The 22,464-nt window shown below is 36.5% G+C and overlaps 1 protein-coding gene across 2 annotated transcripts in view; it reads left to right on the plus strand.

Annotated features, from left to right (window-relative positions):
• ARHGAP26 (Rho GTPase activating protein 26) overlaps positions 1 to 22,464 on the plus strand; it is a 542,258-nt gene that overhangs the window by 194,806 nt on the left and 324,988 nt on the right. The gene's annotated exons all lie outside the window — the stretch shown is intronic.

Here is a 22,464-nt window from a genome sequence, read left to right on the forward strand (position 1 = left end):
AGGATCTTTCTTAAAATGTGGCATCTAGAACAGAACACCATACTCCACATGTAGTCTTGTAGTCTGAGTAATGCAAATAAAATAGTGAAACTCTAACCTCACTTGATCTTTTATCTCTACAGCCTGGAGAAAACTAAATTTTTTTTTGAACAAATATGTCACTCAAAACTTCATTCTTTTTTGCAACTTAACGAGAAGTATTTGTCTTGCCAATAATGTATTTCTAATCCACTTCTTAAATTCCCTTTTTGTTTCTCCAAAAGCACCTAGCACAGTCCTGAACAGCAGAGCTCTCACTAATTTCATGCTTATTAAAGATTAGATGTAATATTTTCCCTGATTGCATCCACCAATCTGTTTTACAACCTGTCACCTGGACCATATTTTGAAAGACTGGTCTCCTGTTTATAGGTCTGCTAGCCTTAAGTTTCTCCACATAGTAACCTAAACCGATTTTTCTAAAGCACAAATCTTGTCCGACCATTTTTCCTCTGTTTACTAAACTTCAGTGATTTTAACTCCAGAACCAGATAAGCCTTCTGTTTGGCAATTAAGGCCCTTCTTCACATACAAAGTTATGTATTGTCAGGACTGGAAAGGCCTGTAAAGAATATTTAATTTAAATAGGTACCCTCTCCATTTTGTCTAGTCTTGCTTATGAAGAAACTGAGGACCAAATAAAATATTTCATTTGAGATCACATACTAAAATTTGAATGCAGGGTCTTCCTGACTTCACTTTGATTGTTCTTGATTCCATCATATTGTCTCATACTCATGCCTGGTATAAGAAAAAGCAAGAAGTCCAGAATTGTGACCATCACCTTTTATACCCTTCCTCCCCCCAGTATGACAGTGTGTTAGCACACAACCTTTATGACCAAAAAAAGGGTTCTTTTCGCTAAAATAAACCTTTAGTAGTAATGGCATTTTAGTTCCTGTCCTTCACTTAATACATTGCCTCCACATGTATCTGCTTTTGTTTTGCAAAATTCATTCACTATTTAGTATCTTATGGGAATAATGAACATAATGTTGGGAAAATATTTGCTTAAGCTAAAGAATCAGGGGGTGTAGCCTTTAGCCAGTCTTGCTGAATTTGTTTATTTTCAAGAAATTTCTCACAGATGTAAATGACACATGGGCATTTCAGAAGAGGCCACCAAAGCCATATGGAAAATAATAGAAATGGAGAGCTCCTTTTTGATATATGGGCACAACACAGCCTCCTGTGTGTGGTGTTTATGGGAGAGGAGAAGGAAGCAATTAGAGTGCTCTGTTTTCTTTTTGTTGGACTGAATGATTCTGACAGAATTCTGTATTTGGAGAGGAGCTAAAGTACAAAGGCAGGCATTTGTATGCTTTAAACTAGACACCGAGGGCCTGTCTATCAGAGCTGGACAGGGAAGGGAGAGGAGACCGATATTGGCAGCTGAGTGTAGAATTTCCTATATTGTCTTATTCTAATGGACCTGAAGATTCACCATTGGTGTCTTGTCTCCCCTAGATTTGGCTTTTATAAAGCTGAACACATGTATATTTCTGTATGGTTGAATTTTTCTCCCTTTGTGTTTAATCCTTTATGGTATTCTCTTTTAGATACCTTGAAAATTAAGTCTTATTTCCAACGCAAATTAAACAGGGTAAATAAAGAGCATTTATCATCTTTGTTTCTCATCTATTTCCATCTTTCCCAGCAACACGTGGTTATCATCAGACACATACTGTGTTATTGTGGACAGTATTGTGGTAGTAATAACAGTACCTACCTCCCCCTGTTGTTAAGATGATCAAATGAAATAACTATTATAAAGGACTTAGCGTAGTGCCTAGCACACAATAAACACTTAATAAATATTATTAGTAGTATCATTATCTTTATCATTATTCTTTCTGCTTCACTTCTGTTGATATTTTGTATGTCAGCAGAATATATTTTTTGTATGTGTATTTTTTCTATGTATATATTTTTTAAAAATAACATCTTTTGGGTAGATAGATATTTTGTTTTGTAGTATGTATATCTTCTATAATAAACAAAGTATTTTGTTCTGTATATATGTATTTAAGATAAACACTGTTTAGTCTATATGTTTTGGTTTTTAATGTATGTATTCTGGATAAACAAGCTTTGTCTGTCTGTGTACATATGTGTATGTGGACAGATATTAAGAGTATGTGTGTGAGAGAGAGACAGAGAGAGAGATTCTTTTTTAGAATGAGAAGGAAATTACAGAGGAAATCAATTATTTTGAAATACAAGAAACCAATTTAATATACCCCTGATGGACTGGCTAAATGCCTGGGGAATGAAACACAGCTTTGTATGTAGATGTCTGAGGCTTATGGGAGGAAAAATGAAATGAATATATTTCGTTATTCTTCCAGTTCTATCCAGGGGTCTGTTGACTTGACTTATTCAGTTCCCCATTTAGAAGAAATCAGGAGCGGCTTTCTGAGAGAGAGAGAGAGAGGGAGGGAGGGAGGGAAGGAGGGTGAGAGAGAGACACACACACACACACACACACACACACACACACACACACACAACACATTATCTTTTCCAAGGCAGGTGAACTTTATCATTTAACAGAGCCTGAGACTTCATTATCCTGATTTTGAACTTTAGCTTCTGGAGGGAGACACTTAATAGATGTCATGACTTTTTCTAGTATATCTGAAATTTCTTTCTTTATATTCATGAATTCTAAGTGAGTATTGAGGAAATGAGCATAAAATGCAAAAAGGACATTTTGAGAAAAATGCTTACTTATATAAACTGTAGTATATTAATGGATGCCATAACAAAACTGTGAGGGTCCCAACACCTATGAAATAACAGGTCTGAATCAAAAGAAAACAAGAAATCCCAACTAAAAACAAATTACAATAGAAACTAATGAATATAAAGTAAGTAAAGTTTAAAAACTTAAAGCTTGTGGCAGCTAAATGGTTCAGTAAATAGAATACAGGGAGGGATTCGTCTTGTCTTCTGAGTTCAGATTTGGCCCTCAGTCACTTACTAGCTGTTTGACCCTAAGGAGATCACTTAACCCTGTTTGCCTCAGTTTCCTCATCTGTAGAATGAAGAAAATTGCAAACCACAACCAGTATCTTTGCCAAGAAAACCCCAAATGGGGTCACAAAGAGTCAAATATGACTAAAAGTGAATGAACAACCCCCACAGAAAGTCAAAGACAGGAGAGGGCTTTGTTGTATTTTGTTGTTTACACCTTTGTGAATTTCAATCAGTTCCTCAGCCTCTGTTTACTTTCCAAAAGATGAGGGTTTATACTAGATTTCATCCTTCCAGTTTCCTACTTTGGAGGCCAGTCTTGTCCTAGGCGCTGCGTCAGGCGATTATTTCTCCTCTAGGTGGCAGGCTTGTATGTATATTTGAAGTTCTTGCAAGGACAGAAATGGGCTTCTTTGCTTTGCAATTTGAGAAATAGTGATGCATGGTTTACTGAGGAAGAAATTGACTATGGGCACTATTGTTTACAGAAAAAAATGCTCTGAAAATGAGTCATTCTTTCTCTAGAATTTCCTTTTGTTCCCTGTGATGTGTGGCTTTGAATCCACTTACCTGAAAAACCACATGTAAAGCTGCTTTTTTGAATATAGCAAATAAACCATTATAGTGTGAGAAGCGTGGAGAAAATTAGTTAGTTATCTTATTAAATGGTCAAAAAGTATGTGGATTACTGGGCAGCGAGAATTTTCTCTTTTGGTTGTGCGCCTTTATCTCTGACAACAGATGAACCATTTTTCCTGGTTCTAAACTTCCCATCCCCCGCCCTCTTCTTTTTTTGTTTGGAATAATATTTGATTTTTTCTTCCTGCCGGTTGGACTTGACCACTTGACTCTAAGCCATTGACATTTAGGAAAGGAAATGGTCTTTTCCTTCCTTAGAGAGGGTGTTATGGAGACCCAACATCCATGGACTTTAGTCTTCTTTCTAAAATGAGCCAGTGATCCAGTGTGAGGGGAATGCCTAAACTTTTCTTTGGTTTTATTAACAAGAATTTGGCAAGAAGTTTTCAAGGGAGAACTCTGGGAAGCTCTTGTTCATATTTGAAGGAGTTAGAAAAAGGATATGATGCTGGAGGCATTGATAGTAGGGCTGCTCTCGTGTATATTTCTTTTCATGGTTAATAACATGTAAACAAATACTGTAGATTTTTAATGAGTTGAACATACAGTTAAATAGAATGATGATAATTATTAAGTTTTATAGAAGCCTTTAAAATATCCAGAGTGATCCCTTTGCAGTAGGCTTACATATATATATTTATATAAATATATATATATTTATGTGTGTGTGTGTATAGAAGGTAGTATATAAGTTGTATCTGAATCAATTTTCAAAAAGGGGAAGAAATAGCTTCTGCAGATTCTGGACTGATGATCTTAATATTGATCACTAGCATTGATTATTCAAATGAATGATTTCTGTCTGAAAGGGAAACAGTGTCAGATAGGATCTATGACCAGTTTGTTAAGAACAAATTCTTCATAAAGCTAGTTTCTGTAAGTTTTAGGTTTTCTTCCCCTCATGTTAGATTAATGGACTTGCTGAAAAAAGATGTGACGTGCTTGATTAATTAGATTCAGAAACGGTTAGACATGATTAATGGATTGTCAACTTAAAGGAGGTCTCCAGTAGAGGGCCATAGGTCTCTGTGCCTAGTCATTTTTTGTTTCAACAATGATTCATAGAATCATATAGAGAGAGTTGGAAAGAGTCCTTAGAAATTGTCTAGTCCAACTCCTTCATTTAACACATGAAAGAATGTTTTATCAATGACTTAATGAAGGCAGATGGAACTGATCAAATCAGTATGTATAAAATTATCAAATTTGTAGATGACACTAATTTGATAAGGATAGTTAATTTGTTGAATAATGCTATTGTGTTAAGATCTAGGAAACTCTTGATAGGTTAGGATTATGTATCAGATCTCATAAAATGAAATTTATTTGGTATATATGAAAATATATAACAAAAAAGTATTATATCGAGTGTTTGTTTTATTTTTTAATGAGTTCCACAAATAGAGGAAAGAGATAAATGGCTAAAAAGCATTTGGGATATGAAAAAGGCAGACTAAGAATGAGTCAATATATTGTGCAAAGATCAAAAAAACATATTGAGGAGTTTTAAAAATTCCCTCCCTCTACCTCTTTCTCTCACTCCCTCTCTCTGCCTCTCTTCCTTTTTCTTCTTTCTTCCTTTTTTCCTTTTCTTTCTTTCTTCCTTCCTTCTTTCTTTCCTTCTTTCCTTCTCCCTCTCTCTCCCACTCTCTCTCACTCTTTCTCCCTCTCTCTCTCCTTCCTTCTCCCTCTCTCCCTCCCTTTTTCCCTCCTTTCCCCTTTCCTTTCCTTTCTCCCTCCCTTTTCCTCCCTCTCTTTCCCTCTTCCTCTTCCTCCCTCTTCCTCTTTCTCTCTCCTTCCTCCCTCTTCCTCCCTCTTTTTCTCTCCCTCTCTCTCTCTCTCCCTCTTCCTCCTCCTCCTTCTTCCTTCTTCTTCTTCTTCTTCTTCTTCCTTCTTCTTCTTCTTCTTCTTCTTCTTCTTCTTCTTCTTCTTCTTCTTCTTCTTCTTCTTCTTCTTCTTCTTCTTCTTCTTCTTCTTCTTCTTCTTCTTCTTCTTCTTCTTCTTCCTCCTCCTCCTCCTCCTCCTCCTCCTCCTCCTCCTCCTCCTCCTCCTCCTCCTCCTCCTCCTCCTCCTCCTCCTCCTCCTCCTCCTCCTCCTCCTCCTCCTCCTCCTCCTCCTCCTCCTCCTCCTCCTCCTCCTCCTCCTCCTCCTCCTCCTCCTCCTCCTCCTCCTCCTCCTCCTCCTCCTCCTCCTCCTCCTCCTCCTCCTCCTCCTCCTCCTCCTCCTCCTCCTCCTCCTCCTCCTCCTCCTCCTCCTCCTCCTCCTCCTCCTCCTCCTCCTCCTCCTCCTCCTCCTCCTCCTCCTCCTCCTCCTCCTCCTCCTCCTCCTCCTCCTCCTCCTCCTCCTCCTCCTCCTCCTCCTCCTCCTCCTCCTCCTCCTCCTCCTCCTCCTCCTCCTCCTCCTCCTCCTCCTCCTCCTCCTCCTCCTCCTCCTCCTCCTCCTCCTCCTCCTCCTCCTCCTCCTCCTCCTCCTCCTCCTCCTCCTCCTCCTCCTCCTCCTCCTCCTCCTCCTCCTCCTCCTCCTCCTCCTCCTCCTCCTCCTCCTCCTCCTCCTCCTCCTCCTCCTCCTCCTCCTCCTCCTCCTCCTCCTCCTCCTCCTCCTCCTCCTCCTCCTCCTCCTCCTCCTCCTCCTCCTCCTCCTCCTCCTCCTCCTCCTCCTCCTCCTCCTCCTCCTCCTCCTCCTCCTCCTCCTCCTCCTCCTCCTCCTCCTCCTCCTCCTCCTCCTCCTCCTTCTTCTTCTTCTTCTTCTTCTTCTTCTTTTCTCTCTCTCTCCCCCCTACCTCTCTCTCTCTCCCTCTCCGTTTCCCTTCCTTCCTTCCTCCCATCCTCCCTCCCTCTTTTCTTTCTTATGTGTTATATTTTCAGTTTCAAATTGTTTACCTGTCTCCCTTCCTGGCCATCCTGAACTTAAATAAACCTTTATTTGATGCAGATTTATAAATATATGTAAAACTATATATACACACTTAATTTCTTTCCTAGAGGGGATTTAAAGTCACATCATTAGAGGGATGGTTGAGGATAATGAAGTGTTTAGAGAAGAGAATGAAATTCATGAAGATGTTCAAAGAATTGAGGGTACAAATAAAAACATAAGCTAGTTCTGCCCTCCAGGAACACACATTGAAGAAGAAGGATGGCACATAATGGAGATGTTGGATTTAAGGTAAATGGAAAGCCCCTGGAAAGGGTGCAGCAGCTGATTTTTCTAATGTTAAATCCATTAATGAAATAAGAATCTTTTCTGGTTCTTCAGTAATTATGGCTTTTGAGGAGGTAGGAGCTACAACTTTAAAATCTGTTGGTATATCCTTTCTCTGCAAAAGTTACTCCCTTTTGAGATAAAAGGGGTGTAGACTATAATCAGGATCTATGCTGGGGCATTATTATTTCCAGGGCTATTGATTACTTTCTCGTTTGTAGAATTTTTAAAGTAATTGATATTAGTGATAATATGAATGGTAAACCCCTTCTCTCCAAAATTATCTCATCCCATGTATACATATATTGTATTTAGTATATACTTTAACGTATTTAACATGTATTGGTCTACCTGCCATCTGGGGAAGGGAGTGGGGAGAAGGAGGGGAAAAATTAGAACAAAAGGTTTTGCAGTTGTCAATGCTGGAAAATTACCCATGCATATATCTTGTAAATAAAAAGCTATAATAAAAAAAAATTTACATTGAAAAAAAAAAAAGAGTATCTCATCCTTAGTTATGTCCACTGGAACCTTATTAGTATTAGTAATAGGACCCGTGGCCTAGGTGGTAGGAGGAAGAAAGATGGTGTTGCTTTTCTGAGAGCTAAGAAGACAAGGGTAAGGGGAAAGGACATGATTGTTTTCAGACATTTGCAGGTTTCTCATGTTAAAGAGGAATTACATTTTTCCCCTCCTGACTGCTGAATTAGGGTTGTTGGATTGATGTTACAGGAAGGCAGATTTCAGTTCAACATAAGGAAGAAATTCCTAACTTTTAGAGTTATATCAATATGGAATAAATAATTTCCTGAATAGTGAGTTATCCCTATCAAAATAGGTCATTGGTGATGTATAACTGATAAGAACTGAAGAGCTCATTTACTTCAACCTTCTAATTTTAAATATGAAGAAAATGAACCCCTAAGAAGTTAAACTACTTGGCCAAAGTCACTCTGACTAAAATTAGAGGTGAATTTGAAACCTACTTCTTCAAGTTGAAATTAAATAAATAAAATCTTTCATTTTATTTTATTCTTCAATAGATAATTTTTCCTTCTCTCCCAAATCCTTTCCCACCAAATTTGAAAGAAAAAAAAAAAACAAAAAGAAAATCTATTCCTTGTAGCAACTATATGTAATCATGTAAAATAAATTCCCATGTGGTCCATGTTTAGAACGTGTTTCTCATTAAGAATCTTGGTTTCATCATCTCCACAAATTCTTTGGAATTATGGTTGATTTTTTTTTTTTTTTAATTTTTTGTTCAGAAATCTTAAATCTTAGGTAAGCATGTTCGGAGAATGCTTTACACTCCTGGGATGCTGTGATTGTTTGTCTTTTTTGTCCTTCCCTAATTTAAGATTTCTTAGACTTCTTATTTGAGGTCCTGGTGATTTTTTTTTTAATTTGTCTGACATGTTAGAGGATCTTTCTTCTTGGCAGCCTGAAAAGACATTTCAGTTCTGTTATTTTGCTCCATTTGGAATGTAACACTTGAGAAAAATTCTGTTTGGCTGACAATATTCACCCATTAGACATGTAGAATAGTATTATTCCCTGGGATTGTGTTTTTTTTAAGTGTGTTTTTTTTTTTTTTTTAATCTTTTAAAATTTATTTATTTATTTTTATTAAGAGTTCAGTGCTGCCCCTCTTGTCTGTGGCAGATTAGGAATCACCTAGTCTGCATTCCTTCTGAAGAGTTCATTTCTTGCCAAATGAAGTTTCACAAATTTCACTGTGTAAATTTATCAGTAAGAAGCTTGATTGGTCCTTTAGGTTCAATCTCAATCAACAAGCACTTATTACTAAGCACTTTATGCTGAAGACTGGGGCAACAAAGACAAAACATAAGTAAAACTCAGAAATTTTGTTGTTGTTGTTGTTGTTGTTGTTTTTTTTTTTCAGGGAAGACAATGTATTTATATTCAGATATCTAAAAATAAATGCAAGATAATTTTTTTTAATTTTTTATTATATATTTTTTATAATATTATCCCTTGTATTCCTTTTTCCAAATTATCCCCCCCCCCTCCCTCTACTCCCTCCCCCCGATGACAGGCAATCCCATACATTTTACTTGTGTTACAATATAACCTAGATACAATACATGTGTGTAAATACCATTTTCTTGTTGCACAATAAGCATTAGATTCCGAAGGTACATGTAACCTGGGTAGATAGACAGTAGTGCTAACAATTTACATTCACTTCCCAGTGTTCCTTCTCTGGGTGTAGCTACCTCTGTCCATCACTGAAGATAATTTTTTTTTTTTTGGAGATGGGGATGATGTACTAGAAACTGGAAATACTTAGGAAAGTTTTCATCTAGCAGGTGGTATCCCAGCTGAATTTTTAGTCAAACCAGGTATTCAAAAACACTAAGCTGAGGAAGACTAGTGAATTTTCAGTGTGGGAGGATAGCTGGTATGTATCAAGATACAGCCAAATGGAATGGAGGGATCCTGTTAACAGGAGGAACAGACGAATGGCAAGCAGACAAGTTCATGTAGTAAGAGTAGATGAAGGCCAGATAGATAATGGCTTTAAATGATAGAAGAGTTTAATAAGAGTAAGGGTGATTGGATCACTAGAATTCACTTAAGGGGGGAACATAGTAAGTCAGACCTATGCTTTAAGAAATTCACTGTAGTGGATGATAGACTAGGGCAGCCAGAATAATCAGGAGGCTAAGAAAAGATATAGGCGGAACTCCTTGATCTACATGTGACCAAGGACTCAATTCTTGTCAGAAGTTGGGGTTCTACCTTGTAGCCCTCCCACATAGTGGCCCAAGTGAGCTCTTTGCCAGAATCTGCTGGCTGTTCTCTTCCCATTCTTATCTCTTATCAGGCATTTAATTCCACATGGAGGAAGTGGTGAGCTTTGATACTTTTCAACAGGAGGAAAAAGGAAAAGGTCATAATATCAACATGTTCATTTTTCTGTAGCCCTCCTATAGTGCTTGCCTTGCAGAGGGGCATCTCTCATGCTCTCAGAATGGGCTGTGTTTTAGAATTTCTTCTTGAGTTGGGCCCTTAGATCTAAATGTTACGATCATTTGCTGGTGGTCTTGTTACTTAGTGATCAGCATGTTGAGCTTAAGAACATGAGAGGAGAGAAGTCATCATAGGGGATTTGGGATGTGGCTACTCTCCTTATTTGTACCACTTCCCTCCCGATTTGTATTATAAATTTCAAATTAAAGGGGGAAAAATTAAGCTGTGGCCCTGTAAGAAAGAGATTAAAAACCCAGTATATTTTAGGAAGAAGAGAGAGAGAGAGAAGGAAGAAGAGAGGAAGGAAACAGAGGGAGGGAGGGAGAGAGAATGTATATCTGGATTCCCCCTCTCCCCTTAGCATGTGTAAATCAATATTGTTCATAATAGTATATGCTGCCATGAGCATATGTGTTGGGCAGGAATCAGTGTAGAAGAAGAGTATGTCCCTAAGTGAGAGAACATGTTTCTGTTCAGCTCTGGTCTTTTCATCAAAAAAATAATTGAGAATCTCCTATTTTATTGAATGCCCATCTTTTCTCCTCTGAAATTTAATATTTAGTTTTGCCGAGTAGTTGATTGTCTGCTACAGTCCAAGCTCCTTTGCCTTTTGGAATATCATATTGCAGGCCCTTTGATCTTTTAAGGATAAATACATTTCTCAAATCCAAAATGAGGGTGGGGGGAGTTCCCTGTATCTTGAATTTAGGAAATCTACATACAAGTGAAATTGTGTGTGGTATTGGTTTGAATTCTAATGAGATAAAACATGCTTTGAACCAAATTGGTTCTTGACCTTCATTAATGAAGAGGATCAAAATAACATCACTGTGTTGGGTTCAAAGTACAATGTGTCTAACTGTCTGATCCAAGCAATATGAGCTCGGAAGAGTCTACCACAGGTTGGGCACAAATGGTCATGCAAACATTTGGAATTGAGATGTCTCTAAATGTGAATATCTCACATTTCTTTTGAGCTAATGCAGTTCTGTTTGCTCACAGAGCACAGCAACTTTTTTGACGTGGACCACTGTGCTGAGTAGTTCTTTACTAGAACCTCTCATGTCATACAATTGATTCCAAAATTAAAGAGGCCCTGAGAGTATCCTTGTATTATTTCTTCTGCCCTCTGAGTAAGTGTATCCTAAGGGGAAAGAACCAAACACATCCAAGCATAGTTGTCAGAAAAGAATTGGTGATCAGCCATGCAAAGACTGCTTTAAAATACTGACAGTCATTTAAATATCTTTCTTTCTGTACCTCAGAAAACAAATCTTGACAGGAGCCTGAGCGATCTCTAGAGTATTGCTGTTTTAGGAAATCCTGCTATTGGATTCTCTTAGCAGCAAGACCAGATAAACCCATCTTGCCTAACTTTGTCCTCTTTCATTTTATGGGTTCTTCCTTTTCCATACAGCTTCTAGTGACTTTTTCACAGTACAGGCTAACTTCTCCCTAGATAGTCAATTCCAGTGTGTCCCTATTCCATCTATATATGAACAACTTTTTAAAGTTCTTCAAAACTTAGTCTCTCTAAAGCTTTTAAACTTTTTTTTTTAAAACACAAATAATTTCCTTTCATTTACATTTTGTTTTGTTTTTCTGTGCCCATGATATTCTTTCTTGCATATGCACTGGTTGTTCTCCTTTGGGGAATCCTGGGTTTCCTTTGAAACTCAGTTCAAACCCCACCTTCTGCATAGAATCCTGACTGATTCCTCCTCATTGCTCTTCCCCTTAAAGGGACTTGTTATTCCTCCTTAATATAAGCTCAATATAATATTATACATAAACTCACTGGTGTTGGAATTGAGGAACTTGGAGACAGAGGCTGTTTTATGTCAGCATAAAAGTTCACATATCCACATGTGCCTGTATGTACACATAAAATGTATTGGTGTAGGTTTACTTTTATATGTATACAGATACAAAAATGCATATATATGTGTTTGTATGTGTATATGCATATATATATATATATATATAAGTATACACACATTACATATGCATACACACACACACACACACACACACACACACACACACAAACAAACACACACTTCAATGTATATAGCTTTGGACCTCCTGAGTTCAGATGTGCTCTTAGACACTAGCAGTATGATCCTTAACAAATTCTCTATGTCCCAATTTCCTCATCTATAAAATGGGAATAGCACCTACTTCCCAGGGTTGTTGTGAGAATGAGGTAATTTGTAAGTACTTGATAAACCTAAAAGTGCTAACACACACACACAACTGATAATAATTAATAATAACTCTCCCCCACTCCCTATACTAAGGAGTTGGTTTAGTATCAGAAATGACAGTTCTCAAGGTGGAGAGTGTTTCAGCACTCTAAATTGTTGGCTCTTTATTGTACATTGTCTAGCAGGGCCAGACTCTATAGGGAATTAGTTGGGGACATCTCAGCCTCAAGATTAAAATGGGACTGGAGGATGGTCTTGGTTCCCAGGCAACCTTTCATAAAGACTGAAGGAAATTAACAGGGTAGTTTGGAATTAATATAGTGTTTATACAAAAATTCACACTGCAGATGACGAGGTTTTTGTTTTGTTCCAAGGAAATTCAGATTTTGTGGGTATTTGCTTATTATTGAGGGGGAAAAGAACAATAAACTCAAAGCCTCAAGCCTCAGGACCATAAGGTTAGATCTGTGGAAGCCAAGGAGGTAAGCCCTGTGTTTCCAGACAGAGACTGATGGTGACTGGGCCTAGCATTTTGGACAAACAACCATCCATTGATGGGAAACAGGGCTCGGTTCTAAGAATGATAATTTCTGAGAAGCAGAGGGAGACGTGTATTGCCAGGCAATTATGGATGGAGGAGCTATTGGCTTCTTCTCTGTGGTAGCTTGTTTCATTGCCAAAACATGTACCAGGATTTACAGGAACATCTACCATCTCTGCTGCACTAAATCTTCTAAAAATTCCTTGCTTATCAAAGTGGTTTGTGAGGGGGAGGGGGGGAGCAGGATGGAGAGAGAGAGGGAGGATACAGGACCTCTATGTCATGGTGATATAAATTGGAAGAGCAAATATATATATATAAAGGTATAATCATATCTATTCAGATATATAATATTTGAATTCAAATATATTACGTTATATATTTATGTAAATATATATATATGTATATGCCTATAGGAATGATAACCATTCCCATGTGGATAAATGGTCATGAATTAGGGTAAATTCAGCACTTAACGTTGAGTTAAGAAATAATAATAACTAACATCCACATAGCACATTATGGTTTACAGTGCTTTTACATATTGAAATCTTTTTACAATCTTGTGGGGGGTGGGGTGGAGGTGCTATTGTTTTCCCTTTTATGTTTGAGTTAGCTGAAGATGAGAGAGGTTAAGTTGCTTAGGGACAGATGACTGTCTAAACCTAACCCTACTGTTCTTCAAGTCCATTACTCTATCTAACATATTATATTGCAAGCAAACTACAAATAGTGGGCTATTCAGAACAAAGTAATTCAGGTATGTGGAGGAATAGGGGGAAAATACATGAGTTCAGTATTAATTGTCAAATGTATGTATACAAGTGCAATAGTAAATTTCTGTGCCCTACAACAGAATTTCAGATTTAGAAGGTTTGAGACATTTCAGATATTGGAAGGGATTTAGTTTAATTCAGGACTCGATTGCAAATGAGGAAAATCAGGCAGAATGACTAGCTCCAAAAGCACAGCGAAAATGGCTGGCTGTCAAAACCCATTCCAAATTTAGTGCTTTTTCTATATTACATCATGGTGTCTGGGTTTTTCTAGGAGAGAGTATAAACTACTTAAGGACAGGGACTATTAATGGAACATGTCTTTATTATTTTTCTTATGCCCAGCACTGATATGAGTGCTTAATAAATGTTTATTGGTTCATTGATTCTATCTCTGTTAAGTTCTCTCAAACTATTGGAAAGGGAGTGGTTTGAAAGATAATGATTTATTTGATACTTAAAACTCACAATTTCTTTGTACTGGTCTATTTGTCTTTCTTTTTTTCCTCTTTCCCTCCTTTTTTCTCTCTCTTTTAATTAGTTCTGAGCTGTGTACCAGTGAGAACTCAGTTACATGTTATTTGTCGGGTATGTGATTCCTAGGAACCTTTATGCATAGCTTTAAAAAATGAACTAGCGGACTTCCGGCCAAGATGGCGGTGTGGAGGCAGACAGCTGCTTGAGCTCCTCGTTTTCTCTCAGAACTTACTTCATGACAAGCCTCAGACTTAATGCTTGACCCAGAAAGAAACCCACAAATAATCACCAAGAGAAGACATCCTTGAAAGTCGCCAGAAAAGGTCTGTGTTTACTCGGGGGAGGGTCAATCAGACTGGGCACAGACTGAGGGCAGGCAAGCCAGAGCTAGACAGGCAGCTCACACAGCTCAGACCTGAAGGGGAGGGGTACGATCTCTGCCGTTTCTGCGAAAAGACTTTTTCCCCAGTGTGGATATTCCGTCTTGGCAGCAAGCTGGGATCAGCGGAAAGGGTGTAAACACCGGAGGTGAAGATTAAAACCCCGGAAAGCCAGCGTCTCTCAGAACCCGGCCACCCCCAACCCCCACCTGGACTGATTCAGTGCGTTCTCAGAGCCTCAGAGCGCAGACTCAGTACAGTCATTGCTTTCCTGTTAGTGGCTCTCTGCTGACCTACCCCCAGTCTGTAGAGGAAGCCCATTAATACCATCCAGCCCCATACCCCGCAAAACAGACCAATTATTTCTCTTGTCAGTTTGTTTTCTTCGATTCCTACTCTGACAAAATGAACAAAAAATTCAAAAGGGATCTAACCATTGACAGCTTTTGTATGGAGAGAGAGCAGACTTCAAACAATGAGGAGACTAAAAACAGACTGTCCCCAGATGAATCCCCTAAGAGGGATATGAGCTGCTCCTCAATACAAAAGAATCTCCTAGAGGACATCAAAAAGGCTCTCACAAGAGAGCTGGAAGAGAAATGGGAAAAGGAAAGGGAAGCTTGGCAAGAGAGCCTGGAGAAGTCATCCCATGCATTCAAAGACAGAGTGGATAAAGAAATCAAATCATTGAGAAACAAGATTAGTGAGCTGGAAAAAGTAAACAACTCCAAGGAAAACAGGATTAGTGAGCTGGAAAAAGAAAACAGCTCTCTAAAAAGTAAAATGGATAAAATGGAAAAAAATTCCATAGAAGATAAAAACTCAATTGGACAATTACAAAGAGATATAAAAAAAGTGAGTGAAGAAAATACATAATTGAAAATTAGACTGGAACAAGTAGAAATGAATGATTCAAGGAGAAACCAAGAGGTAGTCAAGCAAAACCAGAGAAATGAAACAATTGAAAAGAATGTCAAGTACCTTACTAGAAAGACAACAGACCTGGAAAACAGATCCAGGAGAGACAATTTGAGAATAATCGGACTCCCTGAAAAATGTGAGGAAAAAAAGAGCTTGGACACCAATTTCGAGGAAATTATCAAAGAGAACTGCCCAGACGTTCTGGAAACAGAGGGTAAAATAGACATTGAAAAAATTCATCGATCACCTACTGAAAGGGACCCTAAAATCAAAACGCCAAGAAATATAGTGGCCAAGTTCAAGAACCATCAGACAAAGGAAAAGATATTGGAAGCTGCTAGAAAAAAGCAATTCAGATATGGAGGATCAACAATAAGGATAACCCAGGATCTAGCAGCGTCCAAATTAAAAGAATGAAGGGCCTGGAACATTATATTCCGAAAGGCTAAGGAACGTGGTATGCAGCCAAGAATAACTTACCCAGCAAGAATGAGCATCGTTTTCCAGGGAAGAAGATGGACATTTAACGAAATAAATGAATTCCATCTATTTTTGATGAAAAAACCAGACCTACATAAAAGGTTTGATCTTCAAATACAGAACTCAAGAGATTTCTAAAAAGGTAAAAAGAAATCTTGAGAACTATACTTCTGCCAAAAAAAATATGTAAAGAACATATGTACAATTTGTCTTAGAAACTAGAGGTGGAAAGGAGATTATATCATAAAAAAAGTGTAAAGTGGTGGTACTACATCTCATGAAGAGGCAAAGGTAACCTATTATATCTGAGAGAAAGAAAGGAGGGAGATGAACATAGTATGTATCAATAGACATATTCGATTTATGGTGAAACTTCTTCCACTTCAATGAAAAGTGAAAGGGAAGGAGTAAGCTAAGGGGAAGGGAATACAGAAATTTTGAGGAAAAGGAGTAAAATAAGGGGAGGATCTTTAAGGTGGGGGAGGGATCCTAAAAAGGGAGGGCTGTGAAAAGCAAGTGGTCACCAGTTTAATACTGGGTAGGGGGGTAAGAGGGAAGGAAAGGGGAAAGCATAAGCAGGGGTTAGTAGGATGGCAAGCAATATAGAATTAGTCCTTTTAACCATAAATGTGAATGGGGCAAACTGCCTCATAAAGAGGAAGCAGTTAGCAGACTGGATTAAAAGTCAGAATCCTACTATATGTTGTTTACAGGAAACACACCTGAAACAGGGTGAGACATTCAAACTAAAAGTAAAAGGGTGGAGCAGAATCTATTATGCTTCAGGCAAAACCAAAAAAGCAGGAGTAGCCATCCTCATCTCAGATCAAGCAAAAACAAAAATTGATCTAATTAAAAGAGATAAGGAAGGGCATTATATCCTGCTAAAGGGCAGCATCAATAATGAAGCAATATCAATATTAAACATATATGCACCAAGTGGTGCAGCATCTAAATTCTTAAAAGAGAAATTAAGAGAGCTGCAAGAGGAAATAGATAGCAAAACTATAATAGTGGGAGATCTCAACTTTGCACTCTCAGAATTAGATAAATCAAACCACAAAATAAATAAGAAAGAAGTCAAAGAGGTAAATAGAATACTAGAAAAGTTTGATATGATAGATCTTTGGCGAAAGCTAAATGGAGACAGAAAGGAATATACTTTCTTCTCAGCAGTTCATGGAATCTATACAAAAATTGATCATATACTAGGGCATAAAAACCTCAAAATCAAATGCAGTAAGGCAGAAATAGTAAATGCATCATTTTCAGACCATAATGCAATCAAAATAACATTTAATAAAAAGCCAGGGGAAAATAGACCAAAAAATAATTGGAAACTAAATAATCTTATACTAAAGAATGATTGGGTAAAACAGCAAATCATTAGACATAATTAATAACTTCACCCAAGAAAATGACAATAATGAGACATCATACCAAAATGTGTGGGATACAGCCAAAGCAGTAATAAGGGGAAATTTTATATCTCTACAGGCCTACTTGCATAAAATAGAGAAAGAGAGGGCCAACGAATTGGGCTTACAACTAAAATTGCTAGAAAAGGAACAAATTAAAAACCCCCAGACAAACACAAAACTTGAAATTCAAAAAATAAAAGGTGAGATTAATAAAATTGAAAGTAAAAAAACTATTGAATTAATTAATAAAACTAAGAGTTGGTTCTATGAAAAAACCAACAAAATAGACAAACCCTTAGTAAACCTGATTAAAAAAAGGAAAGAGAAAAAGCAAATTGTTAGTCTTGAAAATGAAAAGGGTGAACTCACCACTAATGAAGAGGAAATTAGAACAATAGTTAGGAGCTACTTTGCTCAACTTTATGCCGATAAATTTGATAACTTAAATGAAATGGAAGAATACCTTCAAAAATATAGCTTGCCCAGATTAACAGAGGAAGAAGTAAGTAGTCTAAATAGTCCCATCTCAGAAAAAGAAATAGACCAAGCTATTAACCAACTTCCTAAGAAAAAGTCCCCAGGACCAGATGGATTTACAGGTGAATTCTACCAAACGTTTAAAGAACAACTAACTCCAATGCTATGTAAACTATTTGAAAAAATAGGGATTGAAGGAGTCCTACCAAATTCCTTCTATGACACAGACATGATACTGATACCTAAACCAGGTAGATCGAAAACTGAGAAAGAAAACTATAGACCAATTTCCTTAATGAATATTGATGCTAAAATCTTAAATAAGATATTAGCAAATAGACTTCAGAAAATCATCCCCAGGATAATACACTATGACCAAGTGGGATTTATACCAGGAATGCAGGGCTGGTTTAATATTAGGAAAACTATTAGTATAATTGACCATATTAATAATCAAATTAATAAAAACCATATGATCATCTCAACAGATGCAGAAAAAGCATTTGATAAAATCCAACATCCATTCCTACTAAAAACGCTTGAGAGTATAGGAATAAATGGACTATTCCTTAAAATAATAAGGAGCATATATTTAAAACCTTCAGTAAACATCATATGTAATGGCGATAAACTAGAACCTTTACCTATAAGATCAGGAGTGAAACAAGGTTACCCACTATCACCATTACTTTTCAATATAGTACTAGAAACTCTAGCCTTGGCAATAAGAGCCGAGAAAGAGATTCAAGGAATTAGAGTAGGAAATGAGGAAATCAAATTATCACTTTTTGCAGATGACATGATGGTATACTTAGAGAACCCCAAAGACTCTGCTATAAAGCTATTAGAAATAATTCAGAATTTTAGCAAAGTTGCAGGATACAAAATAAATCCACATAAATCATCAGCATTTTTATACATTAACAACACAATCCAACAGCAAGAGATACAAAGAGAAATTCCATTCAAAATAACGGTCGATAGTATAAAATATTTGGGAATATATCTACCAAAGGAGAGTCAGGAATTATATGAGCAAAATTACAAAACACTTGCCACAAAAATAAAGTCAGATTTAAATAATTGGAAAGACATTGAGTGCTCTTGGATAGGCCGAGCGAATATAATTAAGATGACAATACTCCCTAAACTAATCTATTTATTTAGTTCTATACCAATCAGACTTCCAAGAAACTATTTAAATAACCTAGAAAAAATAACAACAGAATTCATATGGAACAACAAAAGGTCGAGAATTTCAAGGGATGTAATGAAAAAAAAATCAAATGAAGGTGGTCTAGCTGTACCTGATCTAGAACTATATTATAAAGCAACAGTCACCAAAACCATTTGGTATTGGCTAAGAAATAGACTAGTTGATCAATGGCATAGGTTAGGTTCACAGGGCAAGATAGTGAATAAAAATAGCAATCTAGTGTTTAACAAACCCAAAGATCCCAAATTTTGGGATAAGAATTCATTATTTGACAAAAACTGCTGGGAAAACTGGAAAATAGTATGGCAGAAACTAGGCATGGACCCACACTTAACACCACATACTAAGATTAGATCAAAATGGGTCCAAGATTTAGGCATAAAGAATGAAATCATAAATAAATTGGAGGAACATGGGATGGTTTACCTCTCAGACTTGTGGAGGAGGAAGGAGTTTGTGTCCAAGGGAGAATTAGAGAGCATTATTGATCACAAAACAGAATATTTTGATTACACCAAATTAAAAAGTTTCTGCACAAACAAAACTAATGCAAACAAGATTAGAAGGGAAGTAACAAATTGGGAAAACATTTTTACAGTTAAAGGTTCTGATAAAGGCCTCATCTCCAAAATATACAGAGAATTGACTTTAATTTATAAGAAATCAAGCCATTCTCCAATTGATAAATGGTCAAAGGATATGAACAGACAATTTTCAGATGATGAAATTAAAACTATTTCTACTCATATGAAAGAGTGTTCCAAATCACTATTGATCAGAGAAATGCAAATTAAGACAACTCTGAGATATCATTACACACCTGTCAGATTGGCTAAGATGACAGGAACAAATAACGATGAATGTTGGAGGGGCTGTGAGAAAACTGAGACACTGATGCATTGTTGGTGGAGTTGTGAAAGAATCCAACCATTCTGGAGAGCAATCTGGAATTATGCCCAAAAAGTTATCAAAATGTGCATACCCTTTGACCCAGCCATACTACTACTGGGCTTATATCCCAAGGAAATACTAAAGAAGGGAAAGGGACCTGTATGTGCCAAAATGTTTGTGGCAGCCCTTTTCATAGTGGCTAGAAGCTGGAAGATGAATGGATGTCCATCAATTGGAGAATGGTTGGGTAAATTATGCTATATGAATGTTATGGAATATTATTGTTCTGTAAGAAATGACCAACAGGAGAAATACAGAGAGGCTTGGAGAGACTTACATCAACTGATGCTGAGTGAAACGAGCAGAACCAGAAGATCATTATACACTTCAACAATGATACTGTACGAGGATGTATGTTGATGGAAGTGGATATCTTCAACATAGAGAAGAGCTAATCCAATTCCAATTGATTACTGATGGACAGAATCAGCTACATCCAGAAAAGGAACAATGGGAAATGAGTGTAAACTGTTATTTTTACCTTCCGAATCCAGTTCTTCCTGTGCAACAAGAAATTCGGTTCTACACACATATATTGTATCTAGAATATACTGTAATATATTTAACATGTATAAGACTGCCTGCCATCTGGGGAAGGGGGTTGGGGGAGGAAGGGAAAAAATCTGAATAGAAGTAAGTGCAAGGGATAATGTTGTAAAAAATTACCCATGTATATGTACTATCAAAAAAAAAGTTATAATTATAAAATAAAATAAAAATTAAAAAAAAATGAACTGGCTAAAAGCTCCTTTGAAGTTTGCCCAAATCATTTTATAAGATTATATATATATATATATATATATTTACTACAAAAATTTTTCTTCACCTTGCCTATATTCATATGCATATATATTAAATACATACATTACTGTATTATTTTATTGTGTACCAAAGAAAACATGCAAGAAACTTTTAAAATGATGTGACATTTTGAAATATTTTTAAAATTAATGCTATAAAACTTGTTTTCATGGAAAATATTAGTTTGGTATATATGACAAATGTGAGTGAAAACTGTCAATCACTAATTAAATAAGAATAAAATTTAATTTATTTAGATAAAAGCTTTGAATTTCTTTGCCCCATAACTTTTTTAAAAAAAAGTTTTCTTAGCAGATTAGAAAATTGCTGCTTTTGTGACTAAGCTAACAAGTACAGTTATTTCGCATAAGAAAATCCTAGGTGTATCAGATCCCAAAACTATATACTACAAAGGAGTAACTATCAAAGTAGTTGATTTCAATAAGGAAAACAGATTAGACATACAACATATAGAAATAATATTAGATTAACAGATAAACCCAAAGACAATTACTGGGGTGAGAAGTCAATTTTCAAGAAAAACTCTCTCAAAGTGGAACTGGAAAGCAGTCTGGGAGAAATTACATTAAGACTTAGATATTAGCAGATGTTGCCCAATGGACTCCAGAGGGATAATAGGACCTTTATATAATAGGTGATATCATAAATTGGAGGAGTCAAGATATATAAAGGATAATCTTATCCAGATATATAATATTTGAATTCAATTACCTAATTATAGTACATATTTAAATATATCACACATATGCACTATAATATAGTATATGTATATATATAAAACAGAAGTAAGTTTATATAAGTATATGAGAATAATAGCCATTCACATGCAGATAAATTGGTTCATGATTGTGAGCAAACACTTCTTAAATTTAAGTAATTAATAGCCATATTTTTAAAAATCTAAAATATTATTAGAGAAATGCAAATTAAAATTCTATTTCATATCATATTGACAAAGATGGCAAGAAAGTAAAATGACAGTTGTTGATGTGATTGTGAAAAAAATAGATTGATTAATACACTGTTTACAGAATTAGTGCAGCTATTCTGGAAAGAAATTTGGAACCATCCCCCTTTTGACCCAGGGATACTACTACTAAGCCTGTCCTCAAAGATCAAAGAAAGAAAAAAAGATCCATAATAGCAAAAATATTTATGGTAGGCTTTTAAAAAAAATAGCAAATAATTGGAAGCAACAGGGGTGCTCATCACTTTGGGGGAGGCAGAACAAATTTAACTAGTTAGAATGTTGCCAAAAAGACCCCCCCAAAAAAACCCAGCAAAAAAGAGGCCCGTTAAAGCATTTTGAAAGAAAACATTGCTAAGCAAGATAATTTATAAAAAGTATATTGCACATAATACAAATTTTTCATTTTAAGTATATTAATATTTTTCTGTTCTCACTGCAACTGGGGAGACTAGTGGTTTAAGATCATGGGCCTGAATGCCAAGAAATATTTTCTTCTATTTTTCCTCATTGTAAACCCCCAAATCCGATACTTAGCTGGTGCTTGTGCTAGTAATGTTGAGGCTGGATTTGAAGATAGTCTGACTTTGGACCAGGTGCTCTAACCATTGTCTTACCTAGCATGGAATATGGAAGTACTTTATAAGTAAAATACATTGACATATCAATGTCATATAGACATATGAGTTGTAAATCAATTAACATTAATTAATGTTAGTTAATGGAGCTACTTGTTGCTGTCGTATTAAATAAGTGGGCTCCTTATAATTACCTGGGTAAATAGAAATGACTTTTCCCCTGAGAATGTAAAGGACTCTTTGGAAGGTTTAGGATAACTTGCTGTTCCAAATGTCTGGAACCTGTTTCTTTTTTATGCTTTTACAACTTGTTACTTTGAAGATAATGCAAGAACAGATGTACATATAAACATTTCTCCCAACGTTTCAGGGGTGTTCCCATCCCTCTACCTCCTTGA

Source organism: Sminthopsis crassicaudata, chromosome 2, assembly GCF_048593235.1.
Source record: "Sminthopsis crassicaudata isolate SCR6 chromosome 2, ASM4859323v1, whole genome shotgun sequence".
NCBI classification, from domain to species: domain Eukaryota; kingdom Metazoa; phylum Chordata; class Mammalia; order Dasyuromorphia; family Dasyuridae; genus Sminthopsis; species Sminthopsis crassicaudata.